General features: G+C 50.3%; 1 long non-coding RNA gene across 1 annotated transcript in view; it reads right to left on the bottom strand.

The window, feature by feature from the left end:
* LOC142558239 (uncharacterized) overlaps positions 1-23,335 on the bottom strand; it is a 36,115-nt gene extending 12,780 nt beyond the window's left edge. The window contains exons 1-2 of the long non-coding RNA XR_012822992.1: positions 23,227-23,335; positions 19,890-19,973 (exon numbers count right to left, since the gene is read on the bottom strand). This is a non-coding gene — a long non-coding RNA (uncharacterized LOC142558239). The remainder of the gene's footprint in view (positions 1-19,889; positions 19,974-23,226) is intronic.
* Between the last annotated feature and the right edge of the window lie 650 nt (positions 23,336-23,985).

Raw genomic sequence — 23,985 nt, 5'->3', positions numbered from 1 at the left:
TATCACCCTGGGATTTTAAAGGAACTTTCTGCATTTCAACGATACACAATATGCGGTTTAGTCAATAAAAGACCACAAGATGCTTAGTTGCAGTTACAAACTTATTCCAAGTTTTACCTACATAAACAGGTAAGACAGAAAAGCACATCTGTAAACAACAAAATTGTTGTTCAATTTATTCACCTGCTCCTGTGGCTATAGAATTCTGCTGCTAACACAAGGCGAGGCGTCGAATTGCCAGCCATGGCAGTCACGTTTCGATTGGACTCATAGGCAAAAACAAGCGTTTTAATGTAGATTCAGTTCATCATTTATGGAACTCTTAAACTTCCAAATACTTTTGCATAGGAGGGCATGCTTATGCAAAATCTAACAGCAATCGAAAGCAAAGGCCACAATTTTTAAAACAAGCAACTTTTCTCATACTTAGAGTGTGTAAACATTCATTGAATCAAAATGTATTGTTCAGCAGCACCACACAAGTAAGCATGATCAGGCATAGCAAGTACGCTGTCAGGAAGCTGGTTCTACAGATGTATAAATGTCAAGACATGAATGCTCATACTACGCCGCACACACAGCACAAATCAGTCAGTCAAGAACTTTATTAAAGTCCTGAGGAGTTTCAATCCGTTGGAGATCCCACGCGGGGAACTCCTCCGGCAGAAATCGTAGGTGACACCCAAGTCGGGACGGGAACGTGGTGACGCTCCGCCAGTTCTTGGGCCCTCTGGACGGCCTTGAGTTGTAGTTTGAGGTCCGGGCTTTTGAGGGCTTCTTCCCATTCGGGCTCACTGGAGAGAGGGCCCTTTGGTAACGCGGTACATTGCCATAGCATGTGCGAGAGTGAGCAATAAAGTTCGGGGCAGTCTGGGCAATTTGCCGGGATTTCTGAGTTATAGTGACTTAGTAGGCCTCGTGACGGATACGAGTCCGTTTGTAGCATTCGAAACGCGGCCGCTTGCGCGCGTTCGAGTTTGGCGTGTGGGAGCGGGAATTTGGTTCTGCCTTTCCGATAGTGGGAGGTGATTTCTTGGTAAGTGAGCAGCGGGTCATTAAACTGAATGTCCAGCCCCTCGTAGGCCGTGGGACCGTCGCGGCGGGCAAGTTCTCGCGCACGGTCGTGGGCCGTTTCATTGAGGTTAGCTTTTTGCGGGTGAATGTCTTTCCCCATGTGAGCGGGGAACCAGGAGAGGCACCGTTTGCTCTCTTTTGAGCTCGCTAGTAGTATACGGGCTGCTTCTTTAGATACGTTGCCGAATTCGTAGGCCCGAATTGCGGCACGCGAGTCCGTGAAGACATAAGGAAATGTGGGGTCTGCCATGGCGATGGCTACGGCTATTTGTTCCGCTTTAGCGCTGGTGCTCGTTTTAACCGATGCGGATGATCGTAGCGTTCCGTTGCCGTCCACGACCGCTATTGCGAAAGTGGATGTGCTGCCGTACTGGGCCGCGTCCACAAATGCGGTGGCTTCACGATCCGCGTCGATGCGGTCGAGAATCGCGCGGGCGCGGGCCCGGCGCCTAACCACGTTGTGTTGTGGGTGGACGTTTCTGGGAAACGGTGAGACTTTGTATTTGTCTCTAATTTCGCTCGGTAGGGTAACCGCGTGCTCGAGATAGGGAGACGGGGAGACATTGGCGTCATTTAGGATTAGCCTACCGGCTTTGGACGAGGATAGGCGGAGTATTTGCGCCATAGTCTGAGCCTCGATCACTTCGTCGATGTTGTTGTGCATGCCTAGCTGATCAACCTTTGCTGTACTTGCTCTTTGTGGAATTCCCAAGACCTGTTTGATGTTCTTGCGCATGAGTGTTTAGCTTCGTCTTTTCTATTTTCGTCCAGTTGTGGGCAGAGGCGACGTAATTAATGTGACTCATAAGGAACGCGTGGTATACGCGCAGAAGGTTATCTTCGCGGAGACCCTTCCTGCGCCCCGAGACTCTGTGGATGAGTCTGATCATGTTTTCGGTTTTGGCGGTTAAGTGTTTGATCGTGTGTCCGTGGCATCCGGTGGATTCGATGAGGAGCCCAAGAATGCGTGTGTGGTTGACTCGCGGGATCTGTTGTCCGTCTCTTGTGTGTAGTGCGAGCGGAAGTTCGTCTAGAGGTGTTAGGTGGCGGACTCCTTGGCAAGACTTGCGAAATAGTAATAGTTCCGATTTCTTTGAGGATAGTTTCATGCCTGTGTTTAGAAGGTACTCTTCCGTGGCATCAAGGGCACACTGTAATGCCTGCTCCATGTCTCCCAGGGAGCCTCCCGGGCTCCACATGGTAATGTCATCTGCGTATAGTGCGCAGTTTACGTTTGGGATGTGTCGTAGTTTGTCTGCAAGTCCCTTCATCACTATATTAAATAGTAATGGAGAGATGACTGAGCCTTGTGGTGTTCCGACGGAGCCCAGCGTGTAGAGGTCCGACTTAAGGTGCGAGACCCGCAGTCGGCCTTCTCTGTCTTTTAGGAAGGAGCGTACGTACTCCTGAAATCTCTGGCCGAGGCCGAGGCCTGCCACAGACTCCAGTACGAAGCGGTGCGAGACGGTATCGAAAGAAAACCTTTTTCAAGAGTTGTCTCTTCTGGCAGATATGAGTGGACCATAAGCAGCAGAAACTTTATTACAGGTCATTGTGTAATACCGCTGATGAAAGAATGAAGAGATCGAAGAGGCTTTTAACAGCAGTACCTTATACTATTGTAATAAGAGGAACGATGAGCAAGAAAATTCCTGGTAGAGCACTTAAGTTCAACAGTAACCTTTTGAAAGACAGACAATTTCAAGTGAAAGTTGGAGGTACATTTGGCCCACCCACACCAGCAACACAGGCATACTACAAGAAGTACTATAGTCTATGGTGTACTACAGTTCATGGGAAAGCTATCTTATAGAGAAATCAAGAATGATGCAACAAGCTCTCGCCAGCACTGCAGACTTTCTTGGCCAGTCTGGCATCTCGCTTTCTGATAAGTCAGTTTACATCGATGTCGGAAAAAATACTATAATCAAGAACTACTCCAGAATGCCCATTGTGCTCCACAAAGCTGAACAAATATACCCGCAAGTCAACATCCACAAATCCTCAGCTAGTGTAAGACCATGACGGCTGAGCCAGGACGTGGGTGAAACAATTATGCCATGCCTGGACGCAAATTCTACACCTGGTGAAAAGAATAATCTCGAAATCATGGGGGGTGCTCGAGCTGATACTATGGAAAATCGCAGATGCTGTACTTGTGTCCAGCATGAATTAACAACAGTGCACAAAAAAGACAACCCCTTTAATACAGGTATCGGGAAATACCAGGTCTTTCCAACTTTACCATGCTTGAAGACCTCTATGAGAAAGAGCAGACGAACACGCACCTAGACAGAGTATAGTTGCAGTCTGCAGCACAAATTATTTGCCTCAAGAGCTCAGAACCTGGTCCTATGATACTATGCCAGCTAGCATATGAGATGCAAAGACGATTACCCCTCTCTTCGGAAACAACCGAAGGAGCACCTGGACTTGAAACACAACCGGCCCATATTATGCAATATGGGGCAAACAATTAGGCCAGGAGACTATAAGCAACTGCCAAACATACAGAAGAGGTTACTAACCATGAAGATGCAAGCAAACATCAGGAACATATGGCAGGAACATCAGGAACATCATATGCCACATCAGGAACTGATGTGGCAATAGCAGTGTTAAAGTAATATACAAGTGAGTACCACTCCAGGTAATCCTACATCTAGAAAAGCTAAACTAAAAGCAATCGAAGCGGCACTTGCAGTGCGAATTTGCAGACTAAAACATCCTGCACAGCAGCATGGAGCCACCAGAAACTGTCTGGGCCTGCACAGTACACAAGATTGTCAGGAGAACCAGGAGATCAACACCCGACTTGCAAGTACATGGCCAAAAATTAAATTACAGGATACATATCCATGCACGTATTCCAGGACACAAGCAGGCTTACGAGCCCGACATAAGAACTGAAAACTGGACGAGTTGGCGTGTATTCATGGTTAACTGAAGCGAAACAAATAGGTTTCTTGGCTGCACAGGAGACGAACGATACACCCGCCCATGGCCCCGATTACACACACACACACACACACACACACACACACACACACACACACACACACACACACACACACACACACACACACACACACACACACACACACACACACACACACACACACACACACACACACACACACACACACACACACACACACACACACACACACACACACACACACACACACACACACACACACACACACACACACACACACACACGGGCGCGCAAATGTTGCAAGGGTGCATAGCATGAAGCAGTATCAGCAGGATGACACTAGAAACGGATGAGGGCTAACTTCCAACTAAGGTTCATAGTAAAAATGTGGCGATTTATAGTTTACAAGACAAAATACAGCTTTGAAAGCTAGATAAGGAATGGTGCTTGATACAAGGAAACTGAAATAAAAACGCGACAGAAACGAAATACAGAAACATTCCAAGTGCAGGAAAACAATTACAATCGCCAATCGTGCATGCCAGCACCTTTCAAGAAACACTTCTTTTTCCAATAGACAGACTGACAGCTTGCTTATGCAAGCACAATCTTCTAGTTCCATGCCATTGGAAAAGAAATTCTTGGAAGGTACTCGCATTGTGGTCACCATGTGAGCATGCATTTTTTTCCTTGGACTTGTATATTTAGATTTTCTTTCCTTTTTGATTATGTTTGATATGATCAAAGACTAGCTTTTATCAGGCTTTCTTGTTGCACTATTTTCTGATAAGCTTTATAAGTCACTGCATTTACACACTAAACCACTTGATTAGAAATTTGCGTCCCCTATTCTGACTGCTTCATGCTGTACGCTCTTGCAACATTGCCAAAATGAAAGATTATATAAGGCACACACAAACATCATAAGGGTCATTAAAGTGACTTGTTGCAGTTAAAAAAATAAAGAATAGCCTGGCTGCAAACGGCACCAGAGAAGACACCCAGGACGAACAAGAAAACAGATGATCTAACAACCAAAAGTTTAGTGTACACACCGAGTAAATGCTGGCTGACAAGCAATAAACCAAACGTACACATTCCGTCTGTGCTGTCACCAACCCCAGAGCCAACGAACGCCCTTCTACTATTTTTGCTCCAACCCCGATGATTCTCTCCGCGTTATCGCAACCCGACTGAGTGGAGAACCGCGTACGACCAGCCGATATGTTTCACCTGTCGCCGCATTGGCCATGTAGCCAGATACTGTCGCAACTCATGACTCAATACCTCGCACACGCCGACCAACCTGAGCCATTTTAATGGAAATGCCCGCAATGTTTCGCCCACCGCCGAGTCTAACAGCGCCGGCAACTCTGCCAGGGACACGTTGTACAGTCTAACAGCGCCGACAACTCTGCTAGGGACACGTGGTACAGTCGCTCACCATCGCCGCGAGGACACCAGTCTCGCTCACCGTAAACACGTCGCCCATCTTCCCGTTCGCCACAGCCCAGTTGTCTTTCGTCCCCTGTGGCTTTTGGCCGCACCCTTTCGGAAAACCAAGAAATGCAGCCCTCGGAGGTGGTGCTGCACTGCCCACTACTACAGCAAATCCTCTGTGCCCACAAAGAGAAGGGTAATTGACGTTAAAATAGACGGCTTACCTGTCCAAGCACTCGTCGACACTAGAGCCCACGTATCTGTGATGAGTGCTAGGCTACGTAGACGTTTAAAAGAAGTCCTCACCCCAGCAGCTGCCCGAGTGCTTCGTGTGGCCGACGGCGGCGCTTAGGTTGTACTTGCAATCTGTACTGCGCATTTAATTATAGCTGGCCGCCCTACTTCTGTTCTCTTTGCTGTGATCGACAACTGCCCTCACGACATTATCCTTGGATTGGACTTTTTATCCCATCATTCCGCTCTCACCGACTGCGCAACCGGCGTTCTTCATTTGTAACAGCCTCAAGTCGCCGTTGTTCCCAGCACCGCTCCACCGCACTTGTGTTCGCTTGAAGATGTGCGTCTGTCACCTGAGACAATCACTTACGTCGCTTTGACCACACAGCCACAGATTCCCGACGGTGAATATGTCTTTCGCCCCATCATCGACGTGCTTTTGAACCGGAACATTGCTCTTCCGCATACCTCGTGACGATTACTAATAACAACGTCGTTCTTCCACTTCTGCATTTCCGGCTGTGCTCTCAGGTGCTTTCTGCCGGCATGATTTTGGCAAGCGTTTCTAATACTTCGGAATTTGACATTGAAAGTGAGTTGCGAGAGCGCTTTCTTAGCATCAATTGCAGCTCACAGCTCTGGTTCCCCAGTGGATGACTTGGCGAAGATTATTGCACCTGACCTCACCTCTGCACAGCCACGGACAACGTCTCCCCCTCGAATCGTACTCTGACATCTTTGATTTCGGCGACAAACCTTTAGGACAAACATCTGTTGTTCACCACCGTATGAACACTGGAGATACAAATCCTATTCGTCGGCATCCCTACGTGTATCGCATGCTGAACGTCGAGTAATCCAATCAGAAGTGGACAAAATGCTCTGCAAAGGGGTCATCGAACCATCAGCCAGTCCTTGGGCTTCGCCTGTCGTCCTTGTTAAAAAATGATGGTACCTGGTGTTTTAGGGTCGATTATCGACGTTTAAGCAAGATCACCCGAAAAGACGTCTACCCACTACCACGCGTCGATGACGCCTTGGACTGCTTGCACGGAGCTAAAGACTTCTCGTCCATCGATCTTCGATCCGGCTACTGGCAGATTTTAGTTGGTGAAATGTGCCGCGAAAAGACTGCCTTCATCACGCCTGATGATTTATATCAGTGCAGAGTCATGCATTTTGGCTTATGCCATGCTGCTGCGACATTTGAACGTACGATGGACTCTTCTGCGAGGCTACAAATGGACCACCTGTCTGTTACCTTGACGACGTTATTTTTTCTCCCACGTTCGGCAGCCACTTTACCCGGCTCACCATTCTTGCGGTGTTTCGAAAAGCTGGCCTCCAGCTGAACTGCTTGAAGTGTCAATTTGGGCGCCGTCAGATTACCGTGTTGGGACACCTCGTTGACGCATCCGGTGTCCAACCAGATCCGGAAAAAAGTTCACACCGTACGCAGTTTCCTTCTGCCACGTTCTGCTTCTGACATGCGCTGCGTCGTCGGCCTGTGTTCTTACTTTCGCAGTTATGTCAAAAACTTCGCCGACATTGCTCGGCCTTTGACAGGTCTTCTAAAGAAGAACACGCCGTTCTCGTGGGGCCTTGAACAAACCCACGCGTTTACCGCTCGCATCGGGTTTCTGACCACCCCTTCCATACTTTCCCACTTTGATCCATCTGTACCAACCGAAGTCCACAATGACGCGAGCGGCCACAGCATCGGCGCTGTTCTCGCCCTACAACAGAATGGTACCAAGCGCGTGATAGCTTACGCCAGCCGCCTGCTGTCACCTGCTGAGAGAAATTACTCCATCACCGAGCGGGAGTGCTTGGCTTTAGTTTGGGCTGTCGCGAAGTTCCGGCCATATTTGTACAGCCGCATGTTTTCGGTCATTACAGACCACCACACCCTCTGCTGGCCGTCTTCCCTCCGGGAGCCCACAGGACGGCTTGGTCGCTGGGCTTTGCGGCTCCAGGAAATTTCATTTGTTGTCAACTAAGTTTGGACGTTTGCACAAGGACGCTGACTGCCTCTCGCGTCACCGCGTGGATCCTCCCGATCCTGTTGCGCATGATCCGGTGACCTGCGTGATGACTGACTGACATGACCGACATGCGCGCTGAACAACAACGCGACGCATCTTTACAGTCCATCATCGCCGGAGTGCAATCTGGCAGCACTGACTACATGTGCCGCATGTTCGTTCTGCACGACGGCCTCTACTGCCTCAATATCAACCTGACGGCCCTGAGTTGCTCCTTGTCCTTCCTCTTCATCTGCGATCCGTCGTTCTCGAACAATTTCACGATGCACCGATGGCGGGACACCTTGGAGTTTTGCGTACATACGACCGCGTACTACGCCGGTTCTTCTGACCGGGTCTCTACCGCTCTGTGCGTCGCTATGTCGCAAGTTGCGAATTGTGTCAGCGCCGGAAGAAACCTGCCCTGCCACCTGTCGGCCGACTCCATCCAATTGAAGTTCCCTCTAAACCATTCTTTCGCGTAGGCCTTCACCTGCTTGGCCTTTTTCCGACGACGACTAGAGGGAATAAGTGGATCGCTGTCGCTACTGATTACGCGACACGCTACGCGATAAAAAAGGCATTGCCGACTAGATGCGCCAACTGACGTCACCTATTTTCTCCTTCACGGCGTCATTCTCCACCACGGTGCACCTCGACAGTTATAGACCGCGGACGCTCGTTCTGGTCTCGAGTTGTGGGCGACCTCCTCCGCTCTTGTGCCACTGAGCACAAGCTGTCCACCGCCTACCACCCACAAACTAACGGTCTTATGGAACGTCTCAACAGAACACTCACAGAGACGCTGTCGATGTATGTTTCCAACGATCACCGCGACTGGGACGCCTAGCTGGCCTACGTAACATTCGCGTATAACTCGTCCCGACATGACAGCAGGATATTCACCCTTTTATCTTTCGTATGGTCACGACCCCGCTTTGCTCTTTGACACCATCCAACCTTCTGTGCCCCGCGTTGCCAATGAGTACGCTCGTGAAGCCACCGATCGGGGTCACATGCATGGCGCGCCAAGTCGCCCGATCTCGCTTATTAGCCCCGCAGCATTTGCAAAAAGAGCGTGCCGGTGCTATCGCGATCTTCAGTTCGCCCCAGGTGCTTGGGTGCTGCTTTGGTCACCACGTCGTCGGGTCGGCCTCTCCCAGAAGCTTCTCTCTCGCTACACAGGGCCTTATGAAGTCCTTCTTCAAGTTAACGATGTCAATTACGAAATCGCGCAGTTACAGTTTCATCCATCCTCAAGTCCGCCGCCTGTTGACGTCGTGCACGTTTCGCGGCTGAAGCCATACTTCGCTCGCAGTTCTTCGCGTACTATGCGCCGAGACGGTGCTGCACCACCCGGGGGTCCTGCTGCGGAAGGATGCAAGAAAGGAGCAAGGAAGAAAAAGATCGCGAGACGCTGTTTTAACCCCATCGGCTCTGCTTGTATATACATTGTACATACAGCCTTATACTCCCAACATCCCCGTAACAATATATATATATATATATATCTCACACCCAAGCAACCGCACAGTATACTGACGGAATCTGAACAGGCAAGTATCCAAACAGCGGCGACAGGGTACTGCTCTATCATTGCACTTTGCTGACAGGAACTGCGGTTTGGTGACTGCTGTTTGGTGTAGCTGCTCGCCTTCCATGTCCTGTTCGTCACAGCAGTCTACCAAGTTTGGACTTGTTCAACTACCACCAAATCACTACAAAATAAAACGAAGGCACTTTATAAAAATAAAATCCACAAGTGCTTTATTCATATCCCTTTCTGTTTCGCTTCGATATTAGTATTGGCTTAGTCATTATATACGACAATTTCAATGATAACTTTTCAGTTAGTCTAGCATATTTCTCTCCTTAAATTATGCATAGTCGGGTACAACTTAAGAAGGGAGGAGAGGTCCCTAGGCCAAGACGACCGATTGCCTCCGCGAGTGAAGAAATAGTCCCGCTGACGCGAATCGTTCGAAGCGCGGGCTGCCATGTTCTCCGCCAGCGGTGTGACCGACCATCCGGCTCGTGGCGTGCGCCCATTGGTGGAGGCCCCTTTGAGGGAAGGCTGCCTTCTAAAGTTGTCCGTAGCTATGCCCACCTTGTCACTTGTGCCATGCTCAGCAAAGCCGGGCTTTCTGCACCAGTGCCCTCCTCGGACCAGTGGATCCTCCACCAGCTGATGGGTGAACATTCGACGACGATGCGCCGAGTTGCTCCGCGAATACTCGACTCCGGCATGTTTGCGTCCTCGGATAGTTTGTAAGCCCGGGCCTCGGTTGCACCGAGACGCCGCGCTCGATGTGATCGTACGGATTCTAGCGCGATAGCGTCAAAGGGCCCCGTGGCGCAGAAAATCCGGCGTCGGTTTTTAGTGAGGGAAAATTTTCTTACATACTTAGGTATACGTGCGTACGCCACGCCTTGCTATACATGGCACGCGGTATATGCGAGCTGTATGGCCATACCATTCTGTCACTAAAGATCCCCCTACCTTATGTTCCTGACAAAGTTATTCTTATGAATTTTGAGTATGACAGTCCACAAACAAAAGTCATGAAGCAATACACCGACAGCGCATACCTTTTATGTCAAATCTATTCAGACTGAAGTATTAAAAGCGCGAAAGAACCTGAAAACGATGCAATTTTCTTGGCGCGGCTGCGCCTCCGGGATCGGCCCACGCAAGAGGCCGCGTTTCTACCATCGCCTCTTTACACTTTTCTACTACCCTGTACCTGGTTGCCAACTTTCCCGACCTCTCCCACTCCGTGTCCGCGCTTTTGAGGTGCCACTCATTAATGTTTTGCCATGTCGAGCATTTCGAAACGAATTTTGCTCTGCGCTCCTTTCAAATGAAAAGAAGCGCAACCAATGTCACCCTCCACTGCCTCATTCGTGGTTTTACCGCGGACTCTGTACCAATCGGCCCACCGAAGTTTGGTCAACCTTCACCCTGACAAGATATAGTTTAAAGCACGAAATGACATTGGGGAACGTTAGCGCTAGTACCACTACTCCTTTCCAAAATCCTCGTACCATGTCATGCTTACTGTATCGCATCGCCTTGAAGTTGCGCAATTTTCTCGCCCACCGTGACTGAAAAGCAAAACTATCAGCAAGAACAAAAGTTTTGCCCGTTTTGCACTATGACAAGCAAAATGACGGAATGAAATCGCGTTCGGCATCTTTGGGCTTTGGACAAAGACGATCGTATGGGGTTGTAAAAGCACATGGATCTAAGCGTTTCTTCGATCGAACCAAGATCATCAAGCGTAAAGGCTCGTTACCTTGCAGCAGCCTTTCCCATACAAAATATGCACGATGATGGTTTCGTAGCGGAAAAATCTTGCTCTTTGTTAGATTGTGATACGCGACTGCTTGGCGATATATATTTCGTAATGGCAAGCACCCCCAGGTGGCGTATTCCCTTTATTTTTCATTTTGTTCTTCAATAAACTTGTGTTGTGACACCGTCCTGTGTGTTTTCTATTTTAGTATTGCCGTCGTCTTATTTTTATTACTGTTTCTTTTGAGAACCCATACAGACTTGACAGGATGGGGAAAGCGATCAGCAGGCTGGCCACAGGAAGGGACACAACACGTGCCTACTCTGCTGAAGGGGAGGAGGCTTCCACGCCGATTAGATGTGTGCAGCTATTGTACTACTCTGCCGTAAATCCTAGCGATCCCTTTATCTAGTTACGTATTCAATTTATTGGCTTAAGAGAACTCAAATTCCTGCTCAACTAAGCCACGAGCGTCAGGCGGTGCTTTGGCGGAATTCAGCCTCGGGGCTGCGCACAGCACGTGCGCTCCTATTTCATGCTTTTATTTGCGTAGCCACGGAAAGCTATCCGCGAGAGGCGTCGTAATCCCCGGCAATATCCGTAGCCAAGAGAACGGACACCCGCGTCGATCGACAGCCCAGCGAGTCCCCGGAGTTTCGACGACGACGCCAGGGCCCGTTGTCGGCTCCAGCGACATTTTATTTCGACGACACACATATGCATACTTGATCTTGAAGACACAGAAACCCGGTGAATAGATTGACGGGAACGACGTCTCCTTTACTACACAATGGTTAAAGCATGTAAATGCAGAAACACATAGGACGCAGTTATTAACGTTAAATGCAACACATATGCGTTATTCATTGATAAATTAAGTAGAAAGGATCGTATAGGTATGAACGTCATTGAAACAAAGATAATAGTCGCTATGAAAAAAGAAAGATAGCTTATGTTAACTGGTTTCTTCTGTTTTATCAGCGTATTCGATAATTGCGGCTGATTTTGTAAATTTAGGAAGTGTTGAATCTAGGAGCAAAGCATTCGGCATTCATAATTTGCCCTGGCACGACTCTACCGAGTAGTACTGTATGGCTTGAGTAATGGCCTAGAGGGCCACCACAGGAGAGACCGGCGCTGCTATCGCTGTGACATAGTAAACGACATCACGTGACTCGCCTTTGTCGCCACCAGCCACGCCAGCGCTGCTCGCTGCCTTCCATCTCGAAGGCAGTGATTTGATTTATTGTTTCAACATGGTTTACTGCTCGCTGCCGCAGTGACGAACGTATTCGACCGAGCCCAGTGCGAGTATTCATGCGTACCCCAAAACCAAGCAGCAGCAGGATGCATGGTTGATAAAGCTGAGAATGGGGAAGCAGCCCAACTTTCATTATTCAAGCACTTCAGCGAAGAAGATATTGTGTGCGGCTTTGGAGCTAAAATGTGCGGCTAGTACGACGTGGAACTTCACGGGACTGCGAGCAGAAAACAGCGCTAAACAACAGGACGAAGAGAGGGACACAGACCGCGGCGCTGACTTACCACCAAGAGTCTTTGTTCCACGAAGCAATAAAGCAACAGGCAATTCAGAATGCGCTGGGGCAATAAATTGCAATCAATGAGATAGGAACTAATCATGAAAGCAACCATGAACCAACCAGCCCAAATGCGTACTCTTCCTGGGACTGTACGTATTAGAATTTGCGACGTTTATTCGCGCCAGGCTGGAAAAGACGGTGTCTTGTTCGCGGAGCAGTGCCGGCGCAGAACCTTCCTGTACGGCCCTTGGACGGTCCGAAACACGCCGAGCTTCGCCGGAATCGGGAGCTGGAGATAAGCTCGCGGCTGCTTTCCTTCGGGTTGCATAACTTTTGGGAGGTTACGCGCAACGTGCAATCCGGAACCGGACAGTCCATCCGGTGCCGGCATGGTTGAAGCCTGTACGATGGCTAGGGCGATAGCAGCCTCTTCCGCCGTGCCACTGTCGACAGTGTTCAGCACGGCCGAAGCCCTCGGAATGTCTTTACTATCTAGTACGACTAGACATAGGGCACGTTTCTGTGGGTAGTGGGCCACGTCGGTGCATAGGACCGGTGCGTTCGATGTGTCATCGCCGAAGAGTCGGGCTAGGGCTTGTGCGCTTGCCTTTCTTCGGCCTTTATGACGGTCAGGGCGCATATTCCGGGGAATTGGGGCCACGTGAATTTTCTTGCGAATGCTAAGCGGAAGTGTGCGGTTTTCCTGTTGTGGTTTTCTTGGTCTTTGGTATCCTAGCCGGGATAGAATGTGGCACCCTTGCATTGTTCGTTGCAGACGTTGCAATTGGCTGTTAAAGGGACACTAAAGGTTACTATTAAGTCAACGTGGACTGTTGAAATACCATCACAGAAACCTCGAAACGCTTGTTTCGTGCCAAGGAGACTTATTTTAAGAGAAAATGCGTTCTGGAGCGTCCGCGTACCTCTAGCGCAGTTCAAATCGCCCGCCCTCCGATCGAGGAGTACTGACATCATGGTCTCATAGTGACGTTGCGCCATCGGTGAGTAGAACGGCGTCCGCAGACGGCGCTACGGCTTTTCTGCGCAAAACGCGAACGCGCGGCCAGAAACAGAGCCAAGACAGAGCCGACAGCAGAGCGAAAGCGGGAGTATGGTGGCTAGCGGAAGGAGAAACGAATTACGTCCCACATTACGTCCCACGGCACACGGAGAGTCCGTTTTCGTTAAACTATAGGCTGCGGCGAGCTCGCAGCGTGGTCGGCGTGGTCTATGAGAAGCGACGAGCCTTTTCGCACTCGCAACAGGGCATAAAAATGTCCGAATCGACGCAAAACTCGGCCTAGAAACGTGCTTCGCCACAGCCAGGGCTCAATACGACCTAAGCTGGCACGACCCAGATGTTTCCCGCACCGCCACCAGGCGCCGCTACTATACCTCAAACTCCAGCGCAAGACGCCCATAAGCTGGTACTTCATTCTATGACGCTAACTTCGACGCTCGTCGCAATGGACCCTGACACCGACAGATTGACTCGCGATGGTGGGCTCAACTTCAGCGATTTGAGCACCGACGAGCGCGACCTGCTGCTGAGGGCTCGCACTGCCGGCGTCGTTGCGTACTACGACGGCGGCCTCGACACCGGCTCTCCGGAGCGGGGAAGCAACGAGGGCTTCCCACGACATCACATGGACGTGGCATTCTCGCTGCTTGTTCCAAATGAAAGTTTCGCGAGCCAGCAGAACCCTCACAGCACGACGCGATAACGAAACTACTGAAACTCCAAAGCGTGCGCGGCGCAGAGTAGAGCGTGCAGAGTCGAGCGAAAACGAAACCTTTCGAACACCCATATTACTGAAGGGTAACGTCAAAATGTTATTTTTTCTTAGAATCGAATAGACGTAGACAAGTAGCATTTTTTTCCGTCTTATAATCGAATGAAATGATATTTTTAATACGAGTAGTTGAGTATTAGTAACACAAATTATGAGGAGTCCTTTCGTCATCGGGCTAGTACCGGAATGTCGCTGGGGGGTCTCAAATCGTGTCATGCATTTACCTCAATTTCTCGGTTACTAAAGCTCTGTTCGCGATTATATTGACGCCTTAGACGTTCTACAACACTGCTCTACCACTTTAACTTGAGTTTCTGGTAACCTTTAGTGTCCCTTTAACTGGCTGACGATTCGCTAGCCCATGTGAAGCGCTCGGTGTGGTTTCGTTACGTAAAGCTTTTGTTGCGAGAGCAATTATATGGACACTCCAAGCGCATTTCAGCCGGCGCCGTGTGAGAAAGAAAAAAATATAGGAAGGCAGGGATGTCAACCAGTCAAGAGTCCGGTTGGCTACCCTACCCTGAGGGAAGGGAGAGAAAAGGGAGAGAGAATGTGTAAAGACGTGCACGGACAGTACTTGAGTTAAAGCCACTCGCGCATGCCAGACGTTCTGAGAACGCACAGAAGTGTCTTCACTGCCTTCTGAGCCAATGATCGGTGGGGACGCGGTGCTCTAGTACTGTCTGTTTACTCACACACTACTCTCATCATCTAATTTCCTCAATGTCTTGGACAAACATTGTCTGTGTGCTTGAAATTAAGGACAATGGCACAATAAGTGGTTCTCCTTGCATCCGCAAACATCACATGCAGGACTATCAGCCATTGCAATTAGTTCTGAGTAGGCATTCGTGAAGGCAACTCCAAGCCACAACCGACACAGAAGAGACGCTTCGCGTCGGTGCAGTCTGGCCGGAGGCCGAAGTTGCAGTGAAGGGCTTAGTCTGTGTAGGCTTATGCACCTTGCATGTGCGGTATACCGTGGAGTTAAAGTCCAAGGGCAACAACGCCGTCGCCGCGCATAATTACGCAACACTGCCACGGGACTGGCCGCTCGAGGCACTTGGCGAGCATTCGTGGACTGCTTTCACGCTCGGAAAGCAAGGCTACCATACGTTTGCATTTATCTTTCCTAGAACATAATCAAAAATAGTCAACTATGTATTAGCATGGAGAACTAAACTTATTTTCTCTAAATTGAATAAGCACGCTGATTACCTGCTTAGTTCAATTTCAATAGTAGGATAATTAGCTTGAGCAAAAAATAAATACATATTTATGCATACAATATGTGCGTACACTATTCGAAAGCTAGGTGCAAGCGGAAAGTCAGTGTTGCACAGAAGTAAATGCTTTTTTTTTTTTCGAGTAAATACGCGTTCATACCCTGCTTTGCAACTACACGATGCGGTCTCTACTACTCGACCCTTGATCACGACCTCGCGGAGAGGAACATTTATTTCAGCTGTTTGTCGCACAAGGGCGGCGAGAGTGAATTTGTCCCTATGAATTTGATCCCTTTACGTTGCATATTCGAACGGGGTAAGCCTCACACACTGCCTCTCCTTCTGTTAGCGACCGCGACATGCTGAACTACTGCTGAACGAATTGGCTGGTGCTAGAGATCGGCAGTGTCACTGAAAACGAAATATGGCGATCGTAATAAAGGATCGAGCAAGCGCTGCACACTGGGCTTGCAGCGTGCTCACTTGGTATCATGTTAGTGAAAATACCGTGTGCTAAGAACCCGTATGGGTTTCCTCTGTAGCAATTAGCTACGTTAGGGTGGATGTCTCATTTTCCTTTTATTGGTGTGCTTTCTCGACGCCCCTTAACTGATCACCACAATGTGTCAAAAGTCTGACAGCCGCGTTGGTATTTCTGTGCTAGTTCTGGTTAAGAAGGATAGGACTTTGGTCTCCCTGATTAAATTATGGTCTTTTACGTGCCAAAACTACGATCTGATTATGAGGCACGCCGTAGCGGGGGACCCCGCAATAATTTGGACCACCCGAGGTTCTTTACCGCGCACCTGAATCTAAGTACACGGGTGTTTGCGCATTTCGCCGCCATCGAAATGCGGCTGCCGTGGCCGGGATTCGATCCCGCGACATCGTGCTTAGCAGCTCAACACCATAGCCACAACCCCCTCGAGAGGACGTACCAGGAGAAGACGGAGCAAGCGCTGCTCTTAAACCGCTACTTGGGTAACGTGCAAGCAGTCATTCCCGTAACGGCACATAAACTCTTCGGCGCGGGGGTCTGTGCGGACGCTTTCCGCGACGGAGGGGAGCTTGCCACCGGCGGCGGCAATCGGCGGCGCAAACAACGCGGCCGCCGATAACGCACCGCAGTTCCGCGTGCGGCCGCGGGTCCGTTCTGCTGGCGAGCTGGCCCGGCAGATGAACTCGCGCCACGACCCTGGTTGGCCATGCTTCAGAGAAAAGCGAGAAAGCCACGGTTTCTTGTTGACTCGCGTCTGCTACGCCCTCGACGATTTTCTCGGCAGACGCAAACGAGCACAATTTGCGTTTGCACTCTGCTTCATTCTAAGACGGTCATTTTAAGCCTCTTCGTTTAATGGCATTTTAATTTTGTTTGCTTGTTTCTTTGAGGGCCAGCAGCGCATCCGTATTCCCTTAAGGTTACTCTATCCAGCACACCATAACGCAGGGCTATTACATTTTGGGAGGGGAAAAAATGAGCGCGGAAACTTGTATTATTTAGCATTTTTACTAGCAAATTTTACACAGCAGGAGACTCAATAAACAGAACAATATTATTGTGGGCATATCTCCCATCTATCGTACACACTGCACACATTCTACAGGCGCGTAATTACACAAAGCTTCTTACAATTCCTTTCCAGAGGCGCCTGCGGCCAGCGTCGGAGGAGCGCGGTTACAGCGAGGGACGCCGGCGATCACCCAACTCTAGTTTAAAAGCTGCGCTCTAAAGCTAACGTCAGCTTTGCACGCACTGCGTGGCTGCGCGACCTGCTACGAAGCTAAATTTACTCAGCTAAATCTGTTAGGCTCCTTAGTTAAACAACTGCGGACATCACAGATGAATATCCGACAAAGAGGAACAGACACGCGGGCTGTTTTTCGGCGACACACATGCTCGCTTCGTAACGCAAGAGGCGCCCGGGGCCGCAGCAGACGAGCGCGGAGAAAACGGCGCCTGCAGTGGTTTCTACGCCATGCACCTTAACGGGGTTCCGTACCTCGCGAAGCTCCAGACGGCTTGCAGTGTCCAGCCGAGAACAACTGCCAAGCACAGTGTTCCCTGACCTAAGCACCTCACCCGTGCAACAGGCATTCAAACATTTAGCGAAGATCAATTTTTATTCCTAAAGAAAACGCACAGTGTCGCAAATGTATAACGAGGTGCGATTTCCGTCGTAAGCATTCACTCGACTCGGGAGGTGCTGAACAAAGAGTAATACATCGCGTACCCTTCCTTTCGTCTTACAACCACTTCGGTAAAGTTGGCGGCAATTCGCTGCATAACGACTGCAAAGAATTCCATTATCTTAGAAGCGGGTGAAAAATTGGTTTCTTCCCGCCCACCATACGGAGCCGCGCAGAATGCTCTGCATTCCTGACGTGGGCGTTACAGAAACGACACCTAGCGGCGCACAGTGGACGGTATGACAGCGAAAGCCCGTAACGAATGAATTAGTGACCAACTAGAAGGAGAGAGAAGAGGAAAAGATTTGATTTCTACTTACAAGTCTTACTTTATTCGGAAGTTCCAAAGACCACCAAATATGGAAAAGACATTTTATTTTCCGCGGGCCGCGCTAATTGGCAGATACCGAAACTATAGCCCAGCCAGAGACGGCGAGTTGGGAAGCGCCTGTAGGCACGGTCGAGGCAAGGCACCGCAAATCCCATTGAGGTCGACACAGGCCAACTCGCCGGTGATCAGACGGGTCTCGCAGGCACTCTTCGAGTGGCCTAATTCAAGTGCACTGTCACGGCATGGGGCCTTATTTTGACGTGCGCACCAGCTGTTTGGCACGTCACATTGACAGTTACCACTTTGGTGATTTGTGCATTTTTGCACATAGTTGCTATTTCACTTCCTGAAACTTTTCGCATAGCGTCGCAGCACTTATAAACAAGTAATCAACAAATTTCGTACGAAGGCATGCAACGCTGCACGCTGTTCAGTGTCGGCCGTGCAAAGCGAAGTCGCGGTTTAAAGCTCTCTGTTGTGCGTCAAGAAGACTGCTTGCCTGCGCAGCTGGGCGCCGCAGGCAAGTAGCAGAAAATAGGTAATTATCACCTGTTACTCATGTCTACTGATCAATCTTACTTGGTGCCTACTAGGCTTGTGAAAGGAACTTTGGCATCCGCCCACTTTAAAATTGTATATATTGGGTCTAGCGAGTGCGCCTTCTTGCGCATTCAGGTTTGTACAGTTAAGCTTTCCATTTGCTACAGGAACCATTTTTCTCTGTAATTCTACTTTGATGCACCTTCGGATTCCTCGCCCGCTCCTTATGCATGTAAAATGCCTCTACTAACGGGTAGGAGGAAACAAGCCAGCAATCAAAACTTTTTGCTCTCTTCGCCTGTTGTCTTGCGGTTCTGAAACCTTACATGGCATTCGCCCGGCTTTTGTCCGCGTTCCGGATGCGCGGCTCGCTTAACGCGGCGAACTCTATCGTGACCTAAATGCAGACCTTGTGCTGTTAAATTTACGGTTAGAGCTGTATATATCTACTGCAAATATACAGCATATCGGCACAGAAGAGGCGCACTGTCAGAAAGCGTACAATTGGTCGTTTCCCCCCCCCCCCCGTGTAACGTACTGAATGTGTGCATCGAGTGTTCCGAGAGCGTCTCGGAGCCGGAATCAGCAAAGCGTGTGAATCACCCGGAGTGAGGGAAAACTGGCCCTGCATATGTGTCTCGCGAAGCCTCGCGTACACAGCTCGGCGTCAGGCAGGACAGGCAATGCACGCCACCAAGCGAGCCGCAATGGCGCTCACGTGGCTAAATCCACTCGTGGAACTCCTAAAATTCTAGAGTTGGTTCCTCGGGTGTGCAGCGCCTTTCTCGCCAACGAACGGCGAAGCCTTGCCGATGTTAAACCCAGTTGACGACGCAAACGGACAAGTGCGCTCCACCTCGCGCCGGTGTAACGATGCCGGCACGTGAAGGATAGACCAGGGAGTCAGCTATCGGGCTCTGACGTCATCTGAGGCGTGCCTGATAATCCGCGCACTTGTGCGTCGCCAACGCGCCGTCTGCCTCAACCCAGATATGGGCTAATCGGATCACGAGTTACGCAGATAACGCCCCCCAACGCCGGGCCCGCAGTAATGCTCCAGAAACCGTGTCACTATCGATAATGACGTCGAGCTTCGTGGAAAAGTAACCTGCGGACACGCCACGAGTATAAAGCATTCGAGGTGCAATTAGCAGATAACGTGAAGGCCGTTCTTAAGCGTGGGACACAAAAATGAATCAGCAAGTTAATCTGCGCTGTAGTAGAACACGGAACATGCCTTTGTAGAATGTGGACAAACTCACCATGATTGGTGCACTCGGGACGGCGAGGCTCGCTCGAGACCGCAACCAGCTTGCCGTGACGCCACCGTACGACAGCGTCTCCTCCTGTGTTCATGCACGCAGGGGTCGACGAGGTCATTGTAGAAATTTTTTATTCTATTCTAGAATACGAGCAGCTCTGAATTCCGGAGGCCGCATTAACGCAATGGTGTTGGCGTTCGCGTTATTCTGGGAAGGGGGGCCGAACTCATTCTTTCATCTGGCAGTAAAATATTTTCTTTAACTGATGAGATGCTGTGTTATAATGAGCACTTACTTCGGGGCTTTTTCGTCTCCCGGCTCCGGTTCCTTTCTTTTTTAAGCGAGCACACGCGCACGCAAGAATTTTCGCTCAGAAGAAATGCAGCCCGCGCAGTTGCAGCAGCGAACGGGTACAAATTGGGAAGCAGATGAAAAACGCACACTGCATGGAATCGAAACAGCGTTTCGTGGTGCGTTTCGTAATGCATGAAGGTATAGTGAGATTAGTTGCCGCGATTGAAAGTCACTCAGTGAGTTAGTAAATGGTCAGTCTAGTCGTGCATGCCGCGAGTGGCCGCGTTTAGATGCATGGACACGCAACAACTACCGGGTGCGCGTTCCCAGGCGGTCAATCTGGATACCACGGCGTATCTCGTAATCGTATCGCGCACGTAAAATCGACAATCATCTGCGGAACAAACTTCTAAAGCGAAATCTTTACTGGCCGCGAACTTGCGATTTTGCCGTGGCGGTGCTCCGAGAGGCACATGACGTCACAACGCGCGCCTCGTCGCGGATATTTGTCTCTCTCGCTCGCTCGCTCCCTAGTCACTGCTGCGCATGCGGCACTAGTAGCACCGAGCCACGTTTACAGGTGTTCCGCCGCTTCCCGCCTTCCCGCGCCCGCCGTTTGGCATGACGTCACATCGCGTTCCTCGTCGTTGCGCTCGCCTCGCCAGCTGCGTCGCATGCCTGCTAACATGGAGGATTGAAAAGGAGAGCTCGCGTGCGCCGCAAGCACAGTTGAGGCGGTAGTATGGACGGCGGCAATTCTGATAAGCAGGAGGAGGCCTGGAATCGAAATCGGAACGAGATGGAAAACGGATCGCCCAGGAAACAGACGAACAGCGCACCGAACGACCGGCTAAACTTCGCAATATAGGTAGACAACCAGACTAACCTAGACTTGCAATCAAGATTAACCGAGGCTAACCATGCTATGTCTTAGCTTTCGCTACGTATATCCTGGCGTAACCGAGCTAAGCCACAGCCAGTTTTTTTTGCAGAGGGCAGAGACGAATAGACAGCGCTGCGATGAGTGGCGCAATTGAGTAAAACTCGTTAACGATAAACCTAATTACGAAGAACAGTTAAATTCTATGGTATTCATCAGGCATTAGAGCAGTCAACTGATCAAGCTCTCCATGGTGCGGAAGCCATTTAGCTCATCGTGGAATAGAGCTTCACGCTTTGACTGAACTGCCTCTTATAGAAAATAAAGCTAGCTCGGCTACCCCGTTTCCAAGAAACGCACTTATTCAAAATGTTGAAGCATATACAAGCACCGAGTGTAGAGACACTCGACAACGATACGCAGCTCGCAGATGGCCGCCTATCTCGCGTTTCATAAAGGGCTCGTTGCACACGAACGCGGCACACTATTGCTGCTAATTTTCTCTCCAAACGAATAAATGCGGCTCGAAGGCCTGCTGCAAGCGTTTCTTTCAGTGCTGCATGTTTCGCACGTGGCCCTCGCCGGGATTCCAGCGAACATCTCGCTCCACGCCGACCACATCTGCTGGTTCTCGCGTACAACACGGCTCCAAATGGCTCGAAAGGAGGCAGCGTCTGCACATCGTCGCAGGCAACCATCTGCGGGCGCATTAGCAGCACGTACGCGAATGCCGATCAGTTGAGTATGTGCTGAAGGCCCACAGATTTTGACATCAATGATCTGGAGGCTCATGTGCATTGACTCGCTGTTGAGGTGCATCGCAGGTAAATCACGCTGCAGCGCCATCCTTATCCAACACGGCCGAAGCGTCCCTCTCCCGCGGTGCAACGAGTGCCACACACTTGCGGCGTCTGCCACCGCGCTGGCTTCAAGCCTGCGATCGAGCAGCCCCTGAGCACGTTTATTCCCGGACACTTGGCGGTGTTCGCAGCGAGTCGGGGCTGGCCGCCCAAGGACCGCCCAGCTACAGTCCGTGCTAACGAGGAAAAATACACGCTACGACTGTTCTAGAATAACGGGTTATGCCTCTTAGTCGTTATGCGATGAGCAAAACGAGAACAGGATGAAAGCAGGAGCCAAAGTTTTGACAAGTAGACTCGTCTTCTTCAAGGCCTTAAGGAAGACAAAGCCACTTGTCGAAACCTTGGCTCCTGCTTTCACCTTGTTCTCGTTTTCCTCATCGTCTTGAACTTCCATCTCCCGCCTTCCCCGTGCTTAGTCGTTATGCGTATCATTTGTTATAATAGCTCTGTAGCCACGCACGTTTAGGGGACAAGATAATCGCAATGGTCAAACGGCATCAAAGCCAGCTGCGTAGAACAAGCAATAAAACAATAGTAGGCGACCCTAATCCTTGACTTAGGTGTCTCGTAGTGACGCTCGCACCTCGGCGCTGGTCTTCGCGGATCATGGGTTTCTGGCTCCAAAGTAGCGGGAAAGCATCCCACACCATCAAAACATTGAAAACCACCGCAAATAACATTGCGCAAATGATCCGTCACGTAACTTATAGGAAAGCGGGCATGCAAGAACACGACACGCTGAAGCTCGTCCAAGCACTAGTGATAAGCCGAGTCACGTACGGCCTGCCCTACCACTTAGTCGCGAGGAGGAGAGGCAGGTAGACGTCATAATAAGATCAGCATGCAAAGCATCCCTCAGACTACCCAAGGGAACGTCCACAGAGCGCCTGCTAGCCTTAGGAGTACCCAACACATTCGAAGAGCTAAAACAAGCCACACTAATCTCCCAGAGGGAACGCTTGACCTACACTCACGCAGGGCGGGCCCGGCTGACAAAGGCACGTATTTCCCCACACCCATAATTTATCAGCGAACACGTAGTACCCCTACCGACCTCAACACGAGCTCGAATAACAGTGGCCCCCATACCCAAAAACATGCACCCTGAATACAATAAAGCAAGGCGAAAAGCACGCGCACAACATATTAGAACAATGTTTGAAAATAATCCCACGTACAACACAGTATACAGGGACGCAGCCGCGTATTCGAACGTACACTCGAACGCCAGTGGTGCCCTAAAGAACGTCAGGTGGTACGCAGTGGCAATCGTCGACACGAAAGCACAGCAACAACTTACGGCATCCGTCAAGGCAGGAACTCCGGCGGCTGCCGAAACTTTCGCCGTGGCAATGGCCCTTGCTCACGCGGAACGCACGCCAGAGAGCGTCACCATCATAACAGACTCACAAGAACACGGACAAGAAGCATGTCGCCTACAGTGTACTGCAACAGGGGCAGTGTGCTCACTGCCGCATCCCTGCGCCGCGTCGCCGTGGCGCGCTCAGCGTCGACTGCTCTGGCGCCCGCTAGAGGCGCTGCCACCGGTTTCTCCTGAAAACTTCCCCTCGCTTCGTGTGGAGCATCTTCTGTTGGATGGACGTGCTGTCGACTGCAAGTCCAGCCGGCGTTTTCAGCAGTATCCTCTGTGCTTGCTCTGTGCTTGACGCTTTACTCAATGTGCACTGTGAGTGAGTGAGAATAGCAAGCCGCCGTCGAAATTGCTACTTCGCACGCGGGGTGCAGAACTAGCTACAGTCGCGTGAAAGATGCACTAAAGGCGTCTTTTTTTCCAGCGTTCTACGTGATGAAGAACAGCGAAAGGAATGAGAGAGGAACCTCCACCGTGCAGATAACACTGGATGAATCTTGCGCGGTCTGTGAGTTGCACTTCCAACCGCGATTCATAATTAGGGACTTCGTGCACCTTATAGACGGCAAAGAGGTGCGCATTCCTCGTGAGAAGCCACTGCTATCAGAAAACTGTTCCCACGATACTTCCGAATTTACCACAGTAGCCGACGAAGACGACACCGAAGCCCCGGAACAAAAGGAAAAG

Source organism: Dermacentor variabilis, chromosome 9 (assembly GCF_050947875.1).
Source record: "Dermacentor variabilis isolate Ectoservices chromosome 9, ASM5094787v1, whole genome shotgun sequence".
Taxonomy (NCBI): Eukaryota; Metazoa; Arthropoda; class Arachnida; order Ixodida; family Ixodidae; genus Dermacentor; species Dermacentor variabilis.
The sequence above is the reverse complement of the archived record's forward strand: the minus strand, read 5'-3'. Positions and strand labels throughout refer to the sequence as shown.